The sequence below is a fragment of the Suricata suricatta genome, chromosome 3 (genome assembly GCF_006229205.1).
Source record: "Suricata suricatta isolate VVHF042 chromosome 3, meerkat_22Aug2017_6uvM2_HiC, whole genome shotgun sequence".
NCBI lineage: Eukaryota > Metazoa > Chordata > Mammalia > Carnivora > Herpestidae > Suricata > Suricata suricatta.
Window position 1 is genome coordinate 89,904,337 of NC_043702.1, and position 22,576 is coordinate 89,926,912.

The 22,576-nt window shown below is 42.4% G+C and overlaps 1 long non-coding RNA gene across 1 annotated transcript in view; it reads right to left on the reverse strand.

The window, feature by feature from the left end:
- Positions 1–8,520: 8,520 nt before the first annotated feature.
- LOC115287858 overlaps positions 8,521–22,576 on the reverse strand; it is a 29,070-nt gene continuing 15,014 nt past the window's right edge. Inside the window, exon 2 of the long non-coding RNA XR_003906690.1 lies at positions 8,521–8,803. This is a non-coding gene — a long non-coding RNA (uncharacterized LOC115287858). The remainder of the gene's footprint in view (positions 8,804–22,576) is intronic.

The window sequence follows — 22,576 nt, forward strand, 5'->3', positions numbered from 1 at the left end:
AGACTCTTTCTGTCTGGCTAATATGACACTCAACTCAAATGTGTTCTCTGTACCCCATCACCTGGAATTTTTTTTTACGTTATAATTTAAGCAATCTCTGATTTACTTTAGAATTTTTCCTTCAAAGCATCCTGGCTTTGAAAAGGAAAGACTCTTCGGCAGAGGGTCAGGCAGCTCCTTTCCTCTCACTTGAGTTTGAATTCTGTGAACAAGAGGACAGAATGGCCTACACTGTGAACTATACAGGAGGTTTAACAAATACTATGCATACCACTTGGGGCAACCCCAACCGGCTTCCTAATTAGCAGAGATGGGCACACCCAGCCTGTCTTGTACAGCATTTCTGTTCGAGTTGACTGTCCCAATTAAAACTATGACCCAGATATAGTCACCTCTCCTCCAGAGAGCTAATATAACTAGCTCTGTGGGAAAGACAGTTTCCAGTTTGTGTGTTAAGTACATTAAAGTGAACCAGACTCAGATTTATATCAAGTCAACCTCAAAGGCTGTGAAAAGGGTGCTGTGCTCAAGCAGGGAAGCAGAATTGGGACAAATGCCTTAAAGCTCCCGAGCTGCCAGGTTTTGCAGTGCCTTGACCCGAACCGTCCCTCTTAGCCAGGCTGATGTTGTGCCCCTGATCACAGCACGGCCATGCCCACCCCTGTGTCATTACTCTTGTTGTCACTCTAGAAAGACAAACCTGATCTGATCAGGGCTCCCAAGGGGCTTATTCCCTGGCAAAATAGATAGGAGTATGCCCAAGTCATCTAGCAGAAAAAACCCAATGAGACTCAGGTGAATGAATGACTAGAAGAATTTGAAGAAAGGTTCCTTATGGCTGAAGGGCTGAGAAAGGTCATGGAGGAGGTGGCATTTGATGACAGCCTTGATGGAGGGTTTCAAGACACTAAAATTGGTATGAGATGATGTGGAAATAGAAATTGGCTGGGCTGGGCATGCAGGCCTAAGGGGCCCAGGAGAGTCCCTGAAGTGAAAAGGAAGAGCACGAATATTACTTGAGCACATACTATGTCAAGTACATATGTATTCATGAGTACATATAGTCTTCATCATTACTCTCAGAGGGCTCTATTATTCCTGTTTTGAAGGTGGGAAAAGAGAACTTCAAAGAAATTAAGTGATTTGCTTTAGGTCCCAACAGCTAGTGATTGGAGATCCAGGACTTTGAGTCAAGTCTGCCCAATTCCAAAGCCTTTCTCTACACTAAGCTGCTTTCCTGGATCCAAGGCTTAAAAAAGAAGCTCATAGCCATATCCTAGGATGCTAAAGAGCTTGGATTTTTCCTTCTTTTTTGCCTACTTAAAGCCTTGCAGGCCCGGCTCAAACCCTACCCTTCCCACTAGACCTTTCCTGAATGTTCCAGAGTCTCTGTTATTCTCAGTTACTCTGATATTCCCACTGCCCTGCAACATCCTTTATTGGCTCATGTGAATCCATCACGAATGCCCAGTAAAGATATAAGTTCTTCATGGGGAAGAACTGCTCTTGCCCTTCTTCCTTACTCATGAATAAGTAATTCAGGAACTCTCTCTTTCTGGAGAGGACACACAGACCAACAGTGGTTGCCTTCTCCCCAGTATGGTCTGCGTGCACTGAACTTAGGAGTGGGTGCTCCCCCAATCTCCCATGGCCCATCGACAGACATCTGCCTTCCCTGAAGTTTCTCTCTACAAGGAAGTTGCAGGAAACACGCCCAGGTCTGCTGAGAGCAACCAACGCAGCAGGCCACTGGGGACACTCGGCCGTGCGTAGTCATGCTCTGGCCTGAAAATTGATGATGGAGCATTTATCGGCTAGGTCTAGAGAGCCGCACCTCCCCCTCTACGTGTACAAGGAGACACTCCCCACCTGGATGGAGATACCATCATAGGCAGCCCCAGCTCCTTCCTGTGTGGAAGGGCCAGTTCACAGCCTGGGAACTTATTTGGAGATCTCTGGATTTAGTACCTCAGTAGACATGTCAAAAAGAGGAGGCAGCCTTACCTTCCCACTGGTCATTTCCAGACCATTTAACACTTACACTCTTATAATGGCTGATTTTCCAGGTCACAAATTTCATGGGCATACTTGCTACTTACAGGATAACTATTGATCATTTATTGCAAGGTAAGTACCATAGAAAGGAGGGGGAAATCACATGGTAAGCAATTATAGGTTAAGTACTTGGTTATTTTTGAGCCTGCCTGGCTACCAGTCATTTATTTTCAAAGTTTAATTAAGTCCTAGAAACACCTTCAATGGTGCACATAAGGATGATGAAAAAGTGTCTTCCTTTTAATTCATAATCACAGCACCACATTAAGTATGTTCTTTTTTAAAATATTTTTATTTATTCATTTTGAGACAGAGAGAGACAGCACACAAACAAGGGAGAAGTAGAGAGAGAAAGGAAGGGGGGGAAGGAGAGAAAGAGAGAGAGAGAGAATCCCAAGCAGGCTCTGCAGTGTCAGTGCAGAGGCCAATGTGGGGCTCAGTCCCAAAAGCTATGAGATCATGACCTGAGCTGAAACCAAGAGTTGGACTTACCCAACTGAGCCACCCAGTCGCCCCAGATTAAGTATATTCTTATTTTACTCTCCCTGACCATTTTCTTTCCATGGTGCATTCCCCAAAGTAAAAGAGTAGAAAGCCAGAACTAGGGCTGTACAACCCCAATAAAGCCTCCCAGTCTCATTGTGTACCGGCGATGATATACTGGGCAAGATGCTTAAACTCTCTAAGCATTAGTTTTTCATTAGTCAATTGGTATGAATATACCTACTTTGTGGGGATATTGTTGGCAATAAATAAGTTGTATAATGTGCCTGGTGCACAGTATTTATACAGGCATCCATACTTTTCAAAAGTTTATGTTATGCCACTTCACTTTTATGAAAGCCCTACATTAGTAGTTCTTTGTGCTAACCAAAAGAAAGACAAAAATTATTTTTTCTTTTATGAAAAAAGGTGAAAAGCAAACTAGTGTTCAGCATTGGTTTTGCAGTGAGCCATGGTAGAGGCAGTGTGCACCCCAAGCAGTGAGAGTCATGCCACCAAGCTCCTTCCCTGGAAACTTCACTCAGCATCAAGCCACCATAGCTTTGAACTGCGCCTGTGAGCATCTGTGCTTTATCTCAATTTATTCTGCGCATTGGTTAGCAAGATGTGCCCTAAGGCGTCAGAAAAGCCTAATAGGAATACTCTACTTTCAGACAGTGGGGGAAACCTGTAACTGTAAGTACCCGTATGATGCTTACTCCATGCCAGCCACAGTTTTAACAGCTCTGTAATATGTACTAACTCAATTTTCACACCAGCTCCTATGATGGAGCAACTATTATCAGACCTATGTTATGGGTGGAAAACTGAGACACAGTTACTTGCCTGAGGTTAACAGCTATCAAAACAATAGAGATGAGATCAAATATAGGAAGATAGGCTACAGAGTTCATGCTTTTAACCTTAGCATGAAACTTCCCATAGATAATGAGCACAAGTTATTTACACTTAAATTTACCCTGTGTGAGGAGGTCACCAGATGAGTGAGAGGATCAAATGTTAGGTTAGAGGCTGTAGTAGTCAACCTTTAAAATAGCTCCCAAAGACCCCTGCCTCCTGATATTCATACCTATATCTAATCCCTCCCCTTGAATGTGGGCTGGACCTAGTGGCTCATGTGTAAAAATTAGAATATAGCAGAAGTACTGGGGTGTCATTACCAAGACCAGGTGACAAGAAGACTCTGGGTTCCATCTTGGGTAGCCCCTCTCACTCTCCATGTGGCAAGGGACTAACGTCTCCAGTGAATGGCCAGCCAGAACCTGAGGCTTGCCAACAGCCTTGTGAGCATGGAGGTGGGTCCCGCACAAGCTGAACCCTGTGAGGACTGCAGCCAGCATGGCTAACGTCACCAACTTCGGAACCACGATCTTTAAACCCAAAAGTTAAGCAAATGAATGGTTCTATTTAGCACATTTGGATCCACTACCAGAGAAATTACCAAAGGTAAATTTAACAGCCAAAGAAAAAGAGAAAAGACGATTGGTTTGTATATTTGTTGTTTAAATTTCTTACTAAAGACCATTCATGTCCCTGGCAGAGTGGGGAAGTGGGTAGAGCTTTCTAAAAAGGAATAAGACCTGTGTCCCAGTCTTGTCACAGCCTCTTTCCTTTCCCTGACTCTGCACTCAACAGCTGTGGGGTTTAGGGGAAGCCTGTGAACCTTCTGGGTCTCAGAAATCCCTTATATAAAAAGGGTAACACTGGCCTGCCTGAGCAAGCAAGGGGATTGGACGAGATCATCCTTCAAGGATCCTTCTGAAATGTATGATTCTCTGTGGCTTTATTCAAACCAAGTTTGACTGTCCTTTACTACATGACCTCTTTACTCTTTTAAAAATTTTGAGGACCTGAAAGTGCTTTTATATAGTGGAATATATATGTGTGTGTGTGTATATGTATATACATGTATATATATGTATATATGTATATGTATGTATATGTCTTTACTATGTTAAAAATTAAAACTGAGAAAAAATTTTAATTTATTAAATCATTTAAAATAATAAGCCTATTATATGTTGACATAAAAATATAATTTATGGAAGGTGGCTGTATTTTTATAACTAAAGAGAGAAGGGGGCATTGTTTTACGGTGGTTTGCAAATCTCTTTAATGTCTGGCTTAATAGGAGACAGTGAATTTCTCACACTTGCTTTTGTATTCATTATATTGCCATATCACATGACAGGTAGCTTCTAGAAACTCCTCAGTACACTGATGAGGGAATGACAATGAAAAGGGAAAATAATATCTTAGTGTTATTATGAAAATAGCTTTGACTTTACAGAACTAAAAAGGTTAAAAAGTTTTCTGGAACTCCCAGGGATCCCTGGACCACACTTTGAAAGCTTCTTGTTTGAAATGCTATGACTTCTCAACCTTTTACCTACCCACCATCCAAAATAATCACCGTCACCATCATCATCATCAAATACACACAGACACATACACACATGCACATGTGTGCAAATTTTCACACTCAATTTTCCTAAAACCTCTCTTTGGGAAACTTAACATCAAAATATTAGCCCTAGGCAGACCCTCTGCAGACCTACTGACCCTCATAGTAAGCTGTCAGCTCATCCTCCAAATGGTGGCTTCCTGCTTATCTGCTGAACCTGATGAAAGTAACAAATGGCTTCTTGAGGGTGTGCATCTAGTTTTACCAACTGGATGAGTAGCTGAGGAATTTCAAATGTTGCTTGCCTTTGAAGCTTTGGCTTCAAAAACAAGTGCCTGGGGGAAATCAGCAATGAGCAGGCGTGCTTCAAAAGCTAGCAACCCCCTGATCCGACAAATAACAGGGACCCTCTCAAGCCCCTGCAGTCAGCCAACCAGGAAGCAACCCAAAGGGGCAGAGGGCAACGTCAGATCAGTTGGGGACTTTCTAGGAAGACCTTTAATAATGAGCCATGTAGAAAAGGAAATCTCTGTATCTGGCCACACTAAGTGGGTAGGATTTGGGGTGGGAAGTCTTCCAGAAAAGGAGTTTTAGTTCTGGTTCTACTTAGTGTTGTTACCAAAGGCTTGGTGTTACCAAAAGCAAATGACTCTCTAAAAATGACAAAGATGGCAAGAGGGGTGCTAAATTCCTCCAGCTTCTTGTGCTGTATTTCTCAGCAATGGGTCTGTGAATATATTTCTCAACCAAAGATAGGACACATTCCCTACCCTATTTATACCTGAAATACTTAACCCTTTCATTTACTCAACAAATTTCAAGACCATAGTTTGTTGCTGGCACTGTTCTAGCACTGAAACAGCAGTGAATAAAACATTGAAAAATTCTTGCTTTTCTATTCTAGTAGGAGGGATAAGCAAACACAATATACCATATGTCGGTGGTGATGAGCATCAGCACTTAAAGCAGGAAAGGGGATATGGACTACAGAGTTGAGATTTGTTTGAGATTTTAAATTATCTGGTCAGTTGTAAGCAAACTGGGTGTGCTTGGGAAGCCTGGGAATTTGAAATATTATATAACTACATGAATTTGGCCATCGTGAAGTCAATCAGAATTCCTTCATTCAGTGGATCAGTGAATCAGTCAGTCAGTCAGTAAATATTTACTTGGAACATTGACTATTTTGCTACATTGGGAGCATGGGGAGGTGGTCCCCTTGGGTCAACACCAGCTTTTGCCAAGCGGCCAGTAGTGGGGGTGCCTGAGTGGCTCAGTCAGTTGAGCATCCAACTTCAGCTCAGATCATGGTCTCATGGTTTGTGGGTTCAAGCCCCACATCAGGATCTGTGATGACTGCTAGTTCAGAGCCTGGAATCTGCTTCAGATTCTGGGTCTCTTTCTCTCTCTGCCCCTCCACTGTTCACACTCTGCCTCTCTCTGTCTTTCAAAAATATATAAATGTTAAAAAAAAAAAAAGAGGCCAGTAGGGTAATGACTAATCATGGGAGATTGGAAGACAGATTGCCTGAGCTTGCATCCAGTCCTGTAGCCATGAGACATAGAGCAGCTGGCTGAACCTTGCTACTCTCCTGTTTTTATCAGTGGGATATTTAAAACTGGGAATTATTTAAAAGTGAGAATAATACAAGTACTCACCTGAGGGGTTGTTATTCACACTGGATACTGGGCATAAAACTACTCTCAATGGTAGCCACCCAAGCAGAAATCAGAAGAGAAGACCAGGAGGAAACTGTTTGTGAGCACGTGAGAGACTCTCTTCAGACTCCCCAGAAATAAATGGGGTCCGACAAGATTTGAGACTTATCTGGATCTCATTTGGCTGGTAGAGTCTTGGGAAAATCAGGTAACAATACTAATTTTCAGTAGGTTCCACTGGGCTCCCAAAGCAGAGAGGAAAACAGTTCCCACTGATAACTTCAGCTGACCAATAGAGCTGACTACAAAGGGGACCATTCCAAACAGGACAGGACAATTTTATTACAGAAGAGAGTGGTTTTCCATGACATAAAGGACTGATAAGCCTCTGCTGAACTAGAGTGAAGGCTTTGCCATCCTCTGTATCCAAGTGCTGGCCAACCACAGTGGAGATAACAACATCGCCACTGGCGCCCCCAGAATGTGGCCACCAAATGACTGTAGCCTGTCTTCCCTCGTTTGCATAAGAATCCTGCTCCATCTGTTAGAAGGAGCAATATCTGTTCATGCTAATCTGATTGCTCCTATAACTTGTATTAAAAAACATGGAGGTAACCACAAGCTTTGCTCTGACCTTTGATTTTCCAATATCGCATCTGGGGTAAGCACTTCCTTTTAATCTCTACGGACAATAGGCAAAATTTCACCAAGGGGACTGCTGACAGAGGCAGAGATCATAGAGCATGTGTCCATGACCCCAGGTTAGATGATTATAATAACGCTTTTTAGGCTCTTCTAATAAAGAATATGCTGAACAGGCTCCAACGTGCATGTGCAAAAGTCTAATTGCTGTTAACGTGTCACTCCCATCACCGAGAAGCAACAATGTTCTGACGGCTTGTCAAATCCGGAATTGATTTTGAAATTGCTTTAATGAGGCGGTGAATAAGTTTGCAGGAGCCTGGCCATCTGAGAGGCCTCCGCAGCATCAGCAGTTGAGATCACCTGCAGTTGCTTTGTTGACCAGTCATGAAAGAGGATGGGGCACAAAGAGGGTTGCTGTTTGCTTGCTGAGGATTTGCAAGCTCTGAGCTGGTATTTCAGTCCCCATTCTCATTGCTAAAGTCCCTTGCATTTTAGATTTGTTTTGAAGTATGTGAGTGTGAGTGTGTGTGTGTGTGTGTGTGTGTGTGTGTGTGTGTTGTGCACTTCCTTTCCAGCTGTGTTCCCCTCCCCCCATAAATACCTCCAATTGAGAGGGTTGGGCTGCTTTTTCTCCAAAGTACAAGGAAGGATTACAAGTTCCTTCTTGTTCTTCATCCAGTTGGTGTGAGAGCTGCTCTGAGAGTCAGGTGCCTCCTGGTTCTGAGCTTTGTCCTGACAATCAAGACTGATGGTGGTCTGGATGCAGAATAAAGCTTTTCTACCTGCATCACTGTCCTTCTTGAAGGAGTTGAACAACCCTCACTCCACCTCCAAAATTACTGCACCCTGAGGGATGGGAAAAGTTGGTAAAGGTTTTGCAAACAGGCAAAGGCTAGACGCCAGGCTATTCTCAGTATCCAGTCAGCTGAAACCTGGCGGGGGCAGAAATGGCTTTGTTTGTTTTCATATTGCCGTCTAATCACAACCATTGCCAGGTCCTCCAACCTTGCGAGGCAGGTATCGGGAAAGCACCAAGGAAACCCTCCAAATCTCACCAAATCTGAAGCGATCTTTTGCCTAATTCCTGCTCAAAATGTGGTTTTGGATTCCGGATGAGGAAATGGTGTTTTCCCAGCCAAGAGACTTGAATAAGCTCTCCTGCTTCCTTGTCTCTAACTTGTAAACAACACCAGCACTTTGACAATGAAGACAAATGAATGCCCAGCTTGCAGTAACAATGAAAGAACTACCAGTAACACTTCACAATTGTGGCTTTTATTACCTGCCTCCCCAACCCAGAACATTATTTCATTCAGAGCCAAGGTAGAGAGCCAACTTGCCTTATTTCCAAAGGATATGAGCGTATTTCAGAAAAGCATCTGTGTATATTATATTCCATGGGGCATCATCTCATTTATATTGCCCCCACGTTTATGAGTGCATGACCAGCATCCTTATCAGGTACAGATGCCTCCAAGAAATTGGATGCTACAGGGTCCATATATCAATGTTATGATGATGTATTTTTCATGAAATCTGTAAATAAAGTCAACAGGATAGAGATATTCAGGATGACAGAATGTTTAATTGTTTTTGAGGAATGGTGTGTTTCCCTGTAAAAAGTCAACTTACCTTTTTCCCCCTCCAACGCTTGCTCATTAAAAAGTCTGATCTGGCTACTTTGGCACAACCACCACCCCCCACCCTACCCCCAGCATGTTAAGAGAAAGAGGTAGTTACTCTTGTATAACCCAATGAGTAGAAATGCATGAAAAAGGTAGATAATTGGCACCTCTGGGGTTTCTGATAGTTTGTCTTTTCTTATCACCTGAAACATTGTCTCAAGCTGAAGGAATAGGTGACTTGGTCTCCAAAGAAGGCCGTGACAAAAGAAAAAGAAAAGGCTCAGGGTCAGGAGTGCTAGGATTCAAAGTTCAAAAATGTTGTTTTTATAATCTCAGTGCAATTGGAAAGTAATCTCAGCTTCTGCCAAGACCTCTATCTGTTCAGGACTTCAACTGCACATTGGGGTCTATTATCATAAGAAGCATTTGACAAGGCTCAAGAGCCAGGGAAACCGAAGCTGTTATGTCCTGCTGTCCACACCCCCTTTGACTCTGGGCTGCTCCCTACTGAAAGAAGCATCCAAGACCACTCGCTCACATCAGCACCCCACTGAAGGCTGAAGCGAAGCTGCATCAGTGGGAGGGAGAGATGCTGGTGGCCAAGGGGGACAGAATTGGGAACCACAGCTCGGAGAGAAGTCGAAAACTGCAAGCACAACAAGGAAGCCTGAAGGATAGTCACCTAATCTGTTGCCAGGGCTTGGGTGTCACTTTCTCCACCCTCCTATCTAAACCTGTGACACGAATAATGGTGGCTCTGTAAAAGGAGGCAATTGTGAAGAAATGGAACTATTAGAGCTGCAAACACCTTACCAAAGGACCAGTTCTATAGAAGCAACATATATTGGGGGCGTCTGAGTGGGTCAGTCAGTTCAGTGTCTGACTCTTGGTCTTGGCTCAAGTCATGATCTCATGGTCTTGAGTTCAAGCCCTGTGTCAGGCTCTGCACTGACAGAGCAGAGCCTACTTGGGATTCTCTCTCTCTCTCTCTGCCCCTCCCTTGCTCACACTCTCTCTCTCAAATTAAATAAAATTAAAACAATAATAATAATAATAAATAATAAAAATAGGAGCAGTAAATATTGAACTCTTACTATAGATACAGATCCTGATCTTCCCAATGTTGCACATATATATGTATATAAGAGAGAGAGAAATAAAGAGAGGTTTTAAAAATATAACAGCAACTTTGAAGCAACTAAGGAAAGGAAAAATATCCTTCAGTATCAAATGCATTATTTTCTTATTGTCCTTACTATTAACAAAACAGTGTAGACAATCTCTTCCAGATCAGTGAGCATCCCCTCAGGCCTAAACACAAGAGCGAAAATGAATCTTGAGTGACAGAGCCTGGAAATTCACTTGCTCCCGCCACCTGCTCTTGGAGGTCAATGGTGCTGTGGTGTGTAATTACCAACTTCATTGCTGCCTCTTTGCTTCCCCTCTCCCCCATCTAATTGATGGCCCTGACACCAATGCTGGGTCAGCCCTCTAAAAACATCTCGAGCATGAACTACTCCTCCATCCAACAGATGCTGCTCGCTTGGGAACCTACAAGAACCAGGAACTCAAGGATGGCTTGTGTTTGCTCAGACCTCAAAAAGAAAAAAAAAAGATGGTGTGAAAAACAAGATTACAGATCTATTCCAGGCAAAATCAGCCTTAGAATTTGGTATCAGGTGCAACATCCACTCCACACACTAATGTATTTATTGGCCCTCTTCCAAGTAAGACACCTGAGCTTTCGTTTCTCACTCCTTTTTTAGGTCTTCTGTTTCCCTCTGAAATCACACGCAGACAGTAGAATCATTACCTCTGCAAACGCTGAAATGTTATAAGGAGTCCACGTGGCAATGGATTGCTCACATCTGTCAACAGCTGCAAAGAAAGCGCCAGAACTGTCACAGGATCTTTTTTACCAAAGAAATACAAATTGCCAGCCAAAATCTGAGATTCTGTGCCTAGAAGCTGTGCTCTGAAATGGACCTCTCCAAAACCTGAACAAACTTTGCACCCAGGAGAATTTGGGGAACTTGGTCTCTTTTCTTGCTCATCCCTGGGCTACTAGAGTAGACTCCTAGAAATATGTCCCTTCTTTCTCCCTAAGCACCAAACCCCAACTCCCCTGAGAGACACAAATCATCTGCAAAGTGGCTGGTTTCTATCCCAGACTCTTCTCTATTTCGGCCCATTACCATGGGCCAGCTAAGACAGAACAAGAGGCTTCACCTTGAAAATGAGAGGGAAGGGCACCGCTTAGAGCTTCATGTCACTAAATACCTCTATAAATATTGTCACTCTAATCCTCACTCCCTCTATAAACCTAAAGCTCAGAAAACAAAACTGGGACAGCAGATGCTATGTGCTAAGACACAGTGCAACATTAGATTTCAAAGGGTGGGCCCTTATGGTATTTTTCATAGCTAAAGTTATTTGTTTCTATCACTTGCTCTGGATTAGGGATCAACAAACTATAGTCACAAGCTAAATCTGGCCTAGTGCCTGTTTTTGTAAATAAAGTTTTATTGAAATAGGCCATAGGCTGTGCTCATTCATTTACATTTTGTCTACAGCTAAGTTGGCACTACAAAGACAGAGGTAAATAGTAACGACAGAGACTATAATGACTCACAAAGCCTAAAATATTTACTATCTGGCCCTTTACAGAAAATGTTTGCCAACCCCTGCTCTATTGGTTATCCTCATATTGCCCAATAACTGTTAGTGGTAGCGTTCATCAATTCATCTGCTATTGACTATTTTGGTTTATGATGGAAAAGCTCATAGAACTCAAGCAAACAAAGAAAAAAAAAAACTTATGTGCCCTAGATCCTAGTTATCAGTGGCTGCATACATAAAAAATAGAATTAACTGCACACAAGCAAACTAGTTCAATTTTTTTAAAAGAATGGCAGAGGCAGGAGTTGAACGTTTCACTGAAGCCCACACTGTGGTTATTGCGCAAGTGCTTCGAGATTATAGAACAAATAAAGATAAAAGAACTCTGCCCTGTAGAATATTAATGAAAAAACTGTATTGAAGATCATTTCACATTAGATTCCACTCTCCAAAATCCACAGATATGAAAATGAAGGAAATCTCTTTAGGGATTTGCTCAGAAGAGCCCACATTTGTTTCACTTGATCAACTACCAACTATTAAGTGATTCTTTGCAAAGAAACCTTTTTATAAGAAGTATCTTTTAAAATGAGAATAAAGAAATGAGTATTTGTTTTTCTGTGGAATACATAATGCCAAATGTAGCACACTTACAACTCTGCCCCACACCTATTGTCCATTGTAGGAGTCACTGTTAAAATCCTCCCACGGAGCTGATGGGAAGTGAGACAAGGTCCCTGCGGAGGTCTGGCTAGGTGTGTAACTAGACCTTTCAGCAAATTTACTTCTCTAACTTTCACTCAAAGCCCAATCTTTTGGACAGAACCTCACCCAAGTCCCTTTCACTTGACCAAAGCATTAAAAATTGACATGGATTTGAGATCAAGCTGGGAAAGCTCACTGCTGGCCAACTTTGGTTTTTTCAATTGTTAAATCACATACCAAAGGAAATTAAGGGTCCAATGTTGGATGCTCACTTGTTTGTGCACACTGCGGCTCCAGACGGCTCTCTAGATGGCCCTGCCATCTGACCAAACCCCTTTGGAAGGTGGGAAAAGAGACTTCAGCCTCCCTGTACTAACTTAAGGCTAAGATGAAGCAGGCACTCTTGGATAGGCAGCACCCACATCCTTACCTCTCACACATCTGCACATAGAGAGCATATTTCTTGCAAGCCATACCCAGAATTTAAGGCAGAAGAACTCTTTTGGAGATGAAGAAGATGAGTATTAAGAATGGCATCCCTTCTTCGTTTGAAATTTACCTCCCCATAAGATGTGGTGCCCCTCCTCTGCACCTTTTCCACACGATTTTATAATTAAACTGTGTCTTATTCATCAGTGAATTCCCAGTCCTTGACATAGTGTGTAGGACATAAGTGCTCAATAGTTTCTCATGTGTCCATTTGTTCAATTAATAACTATTTATTGAACACTTGCTCAGTGACAAATGCCTTGGTAAGTATGGTAAACTAAACAAATGAATAAGACACAGTCTGTGTCCTCAGTGTGCCGCAGATCTAGAGGAAGAAGAGCAAATAAACAGATAATTACAATATGGGGTAGAGGTTTTTCAGTCAAGACTTACAAATTTGGGCTCCTAACCCTGCTGTGGAGTAGACGGGTGTGAGAGTAGTAAAGTTAGGGCTGAGAACACTTACTCTCTGAAAAAGCATATAAGTGTCACACTGAGGATTGTGACCTTTGTAGTTAGTACAGTAAGGAGAGTTTACTTTTTGACTATAAAGTCCATGATAGTTTTCAGCAGTCATATTTCAGTAGAGGTGGGATTGTGCCTCATAAGCAGAGACACTTAACAAAAGGCTGTGTTGGGTCTCCTGTTGTTTTGCAAACACACAGTCAAGATTTCTTGGGTCTTGCCTTGCTTTAGGCATGTGGCAGTTAAAAATAACATAAAAGATGGGCACTTGGGTGGCTCAGTCAGTTGAGCCTCTGACTTCAACTCAGGCCATGATCTCACGGTTCATGAGTTTGAGCCCCGCATCAGGTGTGCTGCTGTCAGCATGGAGCCCGCTTCAGATCCTCTGTCCCTCCCCTGCCCATGCTCTGTGAAAATAAAGAAACCTTTAAAAAAAAAAACCTTACAAAAAATAACAATAAAACAAAAAATCAACTAGTCAGTAAGTTAGAACCAGAGGATCATAGAGTATTAGAGTCTATAAAAGGATTCTTAAAGTGTTACTAGAGTCTGTCTGATACCAGATGACTAGTGTGACCAGTTTCATTCTTCTGTTCCAATGATAGAGTGACTGACAGGTCATTTGGGCTTTGCCGGGAGGGAGAGTTGCACGGGAAGACTTGGCATGGAGTAGCCGTGTGATGAATGTGTTCTGAATGAATGCAGGCAAACACCTCAGGCTCTGTGGAGGAAAAGTAGGCCTCAAAATCCAGAAGCTCAAATAACACAGCCACATTGACCTTCTCATCAATCATCAATCAACACCCGCCAGTGCTGCTGGGAGCAATGGAGAATGCAGAAGAAATCATACCTGCTCTTGATCTTCAAGATCAAGGATACAAACAAGGATATGAGCAGGCAGTCTGTTGGAGATGAAAGTCAAAAGTATCTGAAGAGATGCTCAAACTCATCAACTGTCAGGGAAAATGCCAATCAAAATGAGATACGACTTCATACCAAATAGACTGAAAAAAATTTTAACTGGATGATGATACTGAGTGTCAGCCTAGATGTGGCATATGAGCTTCTTGATGCATGGCTGATGGGAATGAAGACTAGCGCATGAAGGTTGTGAGTAATTTGACACTTCCTAGTCAAAGTAAGCCTATGTATAGCCTACGTGTCATTAATTCCAATTCTGGGCATGCGTATTTCACAAAGAAATCCTCACACAGATTCATAAGGGACCATGGATTAGGATGTTCATGACCACATTATTTGTAATGATGGCATGCAAGGGGAGATAGTCTGGCTGCTCACCCCCAGGGGACTGGGCATATAAAACATGGGGGCCGGGGAGGAGTAACCCACAGTGTACTACCCACAGTTGGAAGCCACTGATGAGATGTCCACATAATGTCATGGATGGAGCTTGAAAGCATGGTGATGGTTGAAAAGAATGAGAAATAGAATGAGGAATTTAAAACAATACCATTTAAGAAAGTGAAACTATCTGCTCATACAACAAGTATATAATTTTGTAAGAATTCTTCACAAATAAAATGATGCTTTATATGTGTGAGAAGAGTTGCCTATGAAGGTAAGAAAAGAAGAGGGATCAATACAGATTTTTGGTTTCTGGAAGAGATATGTGTGAGAGTAGCTTTGGAACCCAGCAGTGCACAGAGGCTAAAAGGAAAGCATGTTAAAGAAAACCCAATTGTCTTGCATAGACTGTTAGTAGAAATCTTGGCGTTGGAGATTCTGTTGGTGAGGGCTCAGGAGGACATGAGAAACATACTTTTGGAAATGGCAGGAAGACAGACCATATTATATAGTGGCAGGAAGTTTAGCAACACTGTTACCTGCAGTTACATTGAAAGTAGAAAATATTCCTAAAGAACTGGGTCATTGAGTTAAGCGGTGTTTCCAAAGTGATGAAGGTACCTCTTGGTCTCATTTTGCTACTTATGGTCAAATGAAGGAGGAGAGAAATAAACTGAGGGAAAAAACTGTTCTAATTCCCACCACCCACCAAAATAAAAAATGTTTTGAAATTTTTCAGCCTCTCCAGACAGCATCCAAGCAAATATCAGATCCAAAGACACTACCAGGAAAACAGTGTCTAAAGATGAAACTGAGCATATAAACTTTTTGTTAAGACCTCAGAAAGATCAAAGAGAGTGCCTCAGAGTCTACGAAGGCCCCTTAAAGAAGAAAGAAATAGTCCTGTTTCCATCTATTTACGCTTCTGACACCAGATGTGTGGGTTTTCTACACCAAGCAATCCTCCAGTTCTCATAGGTCACCAACTGGGGGTCCTACAATTTAACCAGAATCTGACACTAACCAGCTGGAATTAGTGCAGACCTCACATGAGAAGAGCACAGTCCCACAAAACTTCTCCCTCCCACTTCAGACACCAATCTCAAGTCCTGGGTGTCACCTACACTTCTGACCAACCAACTATAAATGGGGGGTTCCCACAACCTCTTTCTCGGGCTCAATAATTCGCCAGAATGGCTCACATACCTTAAGGAAGCACTTTACTTACTATTGCCCATTTATTATAAAGAATACAACTCAGAAACAGCCAACTGGAAGAGACACATGGGATAAGGAATGTGGGAAGAGGCAAGAGTTCTCATGTCCTCTCCAAGTGCACCACCTCCCAGCACCGCCATGTGTCTACCAGCGCAGAAGCTGTCTGAACCCCTTTGGTCAGTATTTTATGGAGGCTTCATTACATAAGCATGATTGATTAAAACATTGGCCCTTAATGGCACCTGGAATTTAGGGGGTGGAGCTGAAAGTTCTCACTCTCTAATCATGTGGTTGTTTCCCCTGGCAACCAGCCACTTATCCTTAGGGACTTTCCAAAATTCATTTCATTAACATAAGGTGCTGCTTTCAGCTTTATCACTCTAGAGCTGTTTCAGAAGCTAGGCACAAAAACCAAAAATTATAACAAAATATGTTCCTACTGTAAGGCTGAACCAAACAGATGCCATGACAGGCTTTGTTTCCCCTCTAAACTAGAAGGCCTAAGGTCAGTTGCTCCGGAACCATTAGGCAGTTACACATTGCCTAGAGAAGGGACCACTTTGCAGTATCCAATCAGGAAAGGCCAGCCACCTCTCCCCACATTCCTAAGGGTGAGACCTGCAGATGGGAACTTTAGATAGGACCCTGTGACCTAATGTTAAAGTTAACCCAATAGTCACCAAACAAGACCCTGAACTCGCTCTGTAATTGGTTAATTTCAAAGATACCCTAAATGTTGTAATTGGGTCCCGCCAAAAGTAACGAACACCCTGGACAATGTGTATGGTTAGAGTTACTGCCAATGGTGTTATAAAATGATGATTGGATGTCACAATTTCTTGTAACTCTCCCTTCCCAAATCGCATAAAAACCCTACTCAGCCCTTGTTCGGGGCTCTCAGCACGGATCCACTGTTTTGGTGAAGTCTGTGAGCCCGAACTTAGGCCCGGCTAGCCTAAGCTGTAATAAAACTGCCTTTTGCTTTTACATGCATGCCTCAGTCTCCCTGGCAGTTTCTGGTTTTGGGGTGATATTAAAATCTTGGGCATTACACTACTGCTATTATCCCTTAGGACATTTATAAAGATAATATTCTAAGGAGCGTTGGCCAGGAGCTGGGGATGAAAACCAAACATGTATTTCTTATAATATTACAAGAGATTAAGGGTTTGCTTCACAATCCTCTCAATCAAACTATGGGGTCTCAAGAAACTTAAGGGTGTTGGACCTCAGCCATATCATCAAAAGCAGACAGGGCTTATGTCAAAGAAATTTGTATGTACGGCTTTTGCCTAATAGAGTGAACCCCAAAGAGATTCACAAGAGACCTACAAGTTTCTTAAAAGACTTATTTGTAGAAACATAGCCAACTTGGACTGCAGGGGAAAGAGACAGTACAGACTGAGGATACTTTTTCAACCTCCAGAGTTCTACTGGCAAGAAGCAGACTGAGATTGCTGCTCAGCTACAAAAAGTGTGCCACCTTCCATAAAAAAGAAAAGATGGCTGCGAGGGCAGAGTCAATTGCCTAGAGAGTAAAGCCAAGAGCCAGGGAGAATTAATCGTAGGCCTTGGGATCTAATCAAGAAATGTCCAGCACTTGCATGGCTGGTTTTCAGAATTTCTATGGACCAATGAACTCTTGTGCCTCCAATTTTCCACCATGTTGGACAGGAATCTCTTCCAGACCAACAACTATAGATGGGGGCCAGAGAACTTATTTCTTTAGTTCCACTGGCCTACAGATCAAGAAGATCTGTGTTTAAGACACTACAGTTGTGCCTCATCCATACCTTAATCTTAATTTAGATGCTGTTCTGGACTTTGAAGTGATGTGATATGAGACTTTAGGGACCTTGGTAGGATAAGGTAGGTATTTTGCATGTGGAAGGAACGTGGATCTTAGGGTAAGCAAACCTCTATGATAACTCCCAAATGATCCCTGCCTCCTGGTATTCAGACCCTCACATAATAAGCTCTTGTTAAGTGTGGGGTGGACCTAGTGACTAGTTTCTGACAAATAAAATATGGGGAAAGTGTTATGATATTGTTTCTGAGATCAGATCATAAACAGACTGTGACCACTATCTTGGATCTCTCTCTCTTTTGCTCTCTCATTACTCTGAGGGAAGCCAAGTGCCATACTGTGAGCAGTCCTGTGAAAAGGCTCATGTGGCAAGGTACAGGTTTCTCTAGCCAAAAACCATTGAGGACCTGAGGTTTGCAAACAACCACATAAGTGAGCTTACAGGTTGATCCTTTCCCGGTTGAACTGTGAGATGTCTGCAGCTTCAGTGACACAATAATCAGACCTTGTCAGAAATCCAGAAACAGGGGATCCAGCTAAGCTGTATCTGACTCCAGGCTCAGAGAAACTGAGATGATAAATGCTGGTTGTTCTAAACCGATGAGATTTTGGATAACTTATTAAGCAGCAAAAGATGACTAATACAGATTTTATCCCCTGACACTGATTTGATTTCCTAAGTGAATTTAAAAAAAAGTTCTTAATGTAAATTTTTTTAAATATTAAGAAGAGTTTTCATCCTATTTATAATCACTAACTGATTATAAACAGCCCACTGGATTTTCATTCTTGTCTGACTTAAATAGAGAATAATAATAAATCTTGTCTGATTTAAAAAGAGACAGAAAAAGAGAAGCCACATCAGAGAAGATGTCTCTTGGAGAGGCAAGCACGTGGAGCAGAATAGGACAGGCTGACCATGGTGAAGACAAGTAGAGGACAGGAGGTCCTGAGTTCCACTGGGGGTGGGGCACTGAGAGGATGTACTTGACGCAGGATTTACTCACATAAACACACGTCTAATTGGCTTATGCTCAAAAACTAAAAAGTCCAAGTGTCACAATGGCTTCCAGCACAGCTAGATTTAGGGGCACTGAGGTGATATGATAGAGACGAAGTTACCCTTCTTGGTCTCTCAGCTGGGTTTTCTCTGTGTCAGTTCCATTCTCAAGCAGACTGCCAAGAGGTGAGTTGATCTGCCAGGTGTCAAAGTAGTCAAATGAGACAAGTCCAAATGAAAGAAACACTCAAGCCTTTATTTACTTACTGCCCTAGGATAAGGAGAAGGCTGAAGAGCTGGCTCCCCAGTGTTCCATTTTCCCCCATGTAATAGTACCTGGGGAAGGCCCCCTATCAGTATACCTGGGGGGAATTGGCTCACTGCTGAGGGAGACTCAAATGATAGGTTCCTGCTTTTCTATGGATCTGAGGCCAGGAGGAATGAGCATACCTAGTAGGAAAGTCCTGAGTATCAAGTTCAGAGTGGAGACAAGTGTCTTCAAGTTTCCCCTTCCCACAACAAGGCTTCAGCCTAGTCAAAACCTTCTCCCTACAAAAGAGGTCTCTGATGGAGGTGCCTGGACCAGTAATGCAAGCAAGCTAAGAGAATGGGTGGCCACAGGGACCTAGTCCTTGATTGCAACTCCCTTCATAGCCTACCATGCATTGGCTGTGCACCAAGTCTGGTACAGGAAGGGCAGCCTTACCCTGTGAAACCTGCCAGATAAAGTGTTATGGAGTAACGTTTGTGTGCCCCACCCCCAATTTACATGCTGAAGTTCTAACCCTCAATGTGATGGCCTTTGGCAGTAGGGCCTGTGGCAGTAGAGCCTTTGGAAGGTAATTAGAGTTAAATCAGGTCCTGGGTGTGGAGCTCCCCATGATGAGATTAGTGTCCTTATAAGAAGTGGAAAGGAAACTAGAGTTCTCTTTCTGTCTATGTGTACGTAACTCACAAAGAGGTCATGCGAGCACACAGGGAGATGGTAGCTGTCTATATGCCAGGAAGCAGGCCTTCACCAAAAACAGAATCCACCAGCACTTTGATCTTAAACTGCCAAGCCTGTAGAAACATGAGAAACAAATGTATGTTGTTTGAGCCACCCAGTCTATGGTACTGTGTTATAACAACCCACACTGACATAACACCTTTGTAATTGCCTATGGTCAGGCCTGAAAGATCACACAAAGACACTTGGCCAGGATCTGATCCTTGCTCTTCCTCTATGGTGATAAGATGGCTATCGGCAGCTCCACCTGACATCCTGTTCCTCTCGGAAACACCAGTAGGAAGAGAGGGCTCTATCTTAGTAGTTCCAGCAAAAATTCTAGGACTGGCTCCAATGAGTCTAACTTGGGTCCTGTTCCCATCCCTGAACCAATGACAATGGCCAAGTGGATAGAATTACCAAGTTGGCCTGCATCATGTTATACCTATGAATCTAGAGTTTGGGGTGGGACTTTTCTACTTACACTGAGAGCAAGGAAGGGGCACTTCTACCAGAAATTTCACCCTAGGTAAGCAAAACCCACAGACGCCCACTCTCCAGTGCTTGAGCAAAAGTGAAAGAATTTACTTCCTCATCCATTCCACAAACATTTACTGAACTATGTTCCAGATACTGTTCTTGGCCCTGGGGAGACAACAGTGAACAGAAGCATCAATCTTAATTCTACTGGGGGTAACAGACAATAAATACAATCAGCAGGTAAAACATATAGCCTGGTAGATAGTGACAAGGGATTAAGGGAAAGAATAAAAGCAAGAAAGGAAGACAGGAAGTATGTATGTGAAGGACAGGTATTCAGAAAGACAATGAGAGAATGAGCATCCCAGAGCAGAGGGAAGAGCCAGGACAAAGGCCTTGAGGTGGTAGCATGCTTCTTGTTTTCAAGGAACAAGAAATACAGGCTGCCAGATAGAATATGGAATGCCCAGTTAGATACGAATTTTAGATAAACAACATATATATTTATTAGCATAAGTATATCCCAGATATTGAACAGGACATATTTATAGTAAATATATATACTATAGTGTGTGTATATATACACATATATATATTATACTAAATATGTGTATTTATACTATACTAAATATCTATCTATATCTATCTATCTATCTATCTACATATTTCAGGCAATGTTTAGGACATATTTATACTAAAAAATTATTTGTTGTTTATAGGGAATTCAAACTCAGTGAGGTGTCCTCTTTTTGTTTGCTAAATATGACATTTCTAGGACAGTGTGACTAAAACAGAATGAAGGAAACAGGGATGTTGCATACTGAATTGTGTCCCCCAAAAGATGATGTTTTGAAGTCCTAACCCTCAGTAACTCAGAATGAGAGCTTCCTTGGAAATAGGGCCATTGCAGACATAATTAGTTACAATGAGGTCATTGTAACTGCTGTTCTTGTAAAAAGATGGCCATGTGAAGACACAGGGACATGCAGGGAGAAGACAAAGTGACAGAGAGGAAGATTTGGAGTGCTGCACCTGCAAAGCAATGAATGCCACACGAAAATCATCAGAAGCTAGAAAGTTGCAGAGGGACTGTGGCCCTGTCAACACTTTGGTTTGGAACTTCTAGCCCCAAGAGCCACAAGACAATAGATTTCCATTGTTTTAAGCCCCCCAGTTTGCATGGCTTTGGGAAACTAACCCAGGGGAGAAGCAGAAGATGAGGGCAGAGAGATAAGGAGGGTGAGGGACAGATCCTGTGGGGCCTTGGAGGCCACGTGAGGACTGGGCTTACACTCTGAGTCATCTGAGAGTCTGGGGAGAGGAGTGACATGTGTAAAGAGATGTAAGAACAATCTCAGAGGACACCCAGGAAAGGAAATGATATGTGATGCTCCATGAACAGCATGCAGCTAGGTCCCACTGGAGTGTGTAGTGAGGGCAGTGGCTATAAAGGCTGGAGAGGTGAGCCAGATATTAAAGAGCCTCCTGGTAACAAAAAATAAGGATATGCTTCCCCCTGTAGGTGATAAGAAGCCAATGGAAAACTTGGATCAGAGAGGTGGGGTCAAATATAACTGCTGTTCATGGTTTTTGTTATTCATTGTACTAGAGATGGATGCTAGGGTTTAAGAAAAATGACTGAACAATGATGGAATTCCAAGTACCATGATTGGTGAAGAAAGGGGATAACCTTCCTATTTGATAGAGGACCTTAATCCAAGCCCCTCAAATCACACTAGTCAGATAGCCACATTCCCACTAGCTTCTAAGGTAAATTGGAAAACACATAGGATCTCTCTGGAACATCAGAAAATCTACCCAAGATCACCGATATGCTGAGGGAGATGGATTCCCATCTGCAAGGCAGGGTCTGGAGGAACAAATATGTGGCCTAAAAGAGATAGCAACAAATTTTCCCCTGCATATTCTGAGTCAAGAATTCTGGGCTCTGCCTCGTGGCTCTCAAATTTCAGTGTTCAAGAGAAACTCAGGGAGCTTCTGAAAATGCAGATTCCTGGATCCCATCCTGGATATCATGATTAAGTAAAGGTGGTCCTGGAGCCACACCTTGAGAAACTCTGGCATAGCAAGGGACTTGAAGATGTTCATGCAAATCGTGATAAAGGCTACAGAGGAAACATGAAATAGGGCAAGAGGATAGGAAATGCATGTGGGTGTGGAAAGGTGCGATGCTGTAGCAAGTAATATCTCTAAGAAGGTGACGTTATATGCTGAAATTACATGCAGTATGTTCATTCCTAAGGAAACAGATATACAACTTTCAGGAAATTCTTAAGATATTCTGAACCAAATCAGGACTGAGAGACACCACAGATTAGTTTGCAGACATTTTCTATTTTCAGATGGAGAGCGATTTCTTTCAGATGGAAATTCAGAATCTGCTTATATTTTGAGTGACATTAAAATAGTGGTTCTCAGCCCTAGCTGCATTTTAGAACTACCTCTAGAGCTTTAATAAATACTAATTTCTGAGTCTCAGTCCCAGAATGTCTGATTTAATTGGTTTGGGAGTTTGACCTGGGAATTGGGATACTAAGATGTGGTATGTATATATATACATATATACATATATATATATACACAATGG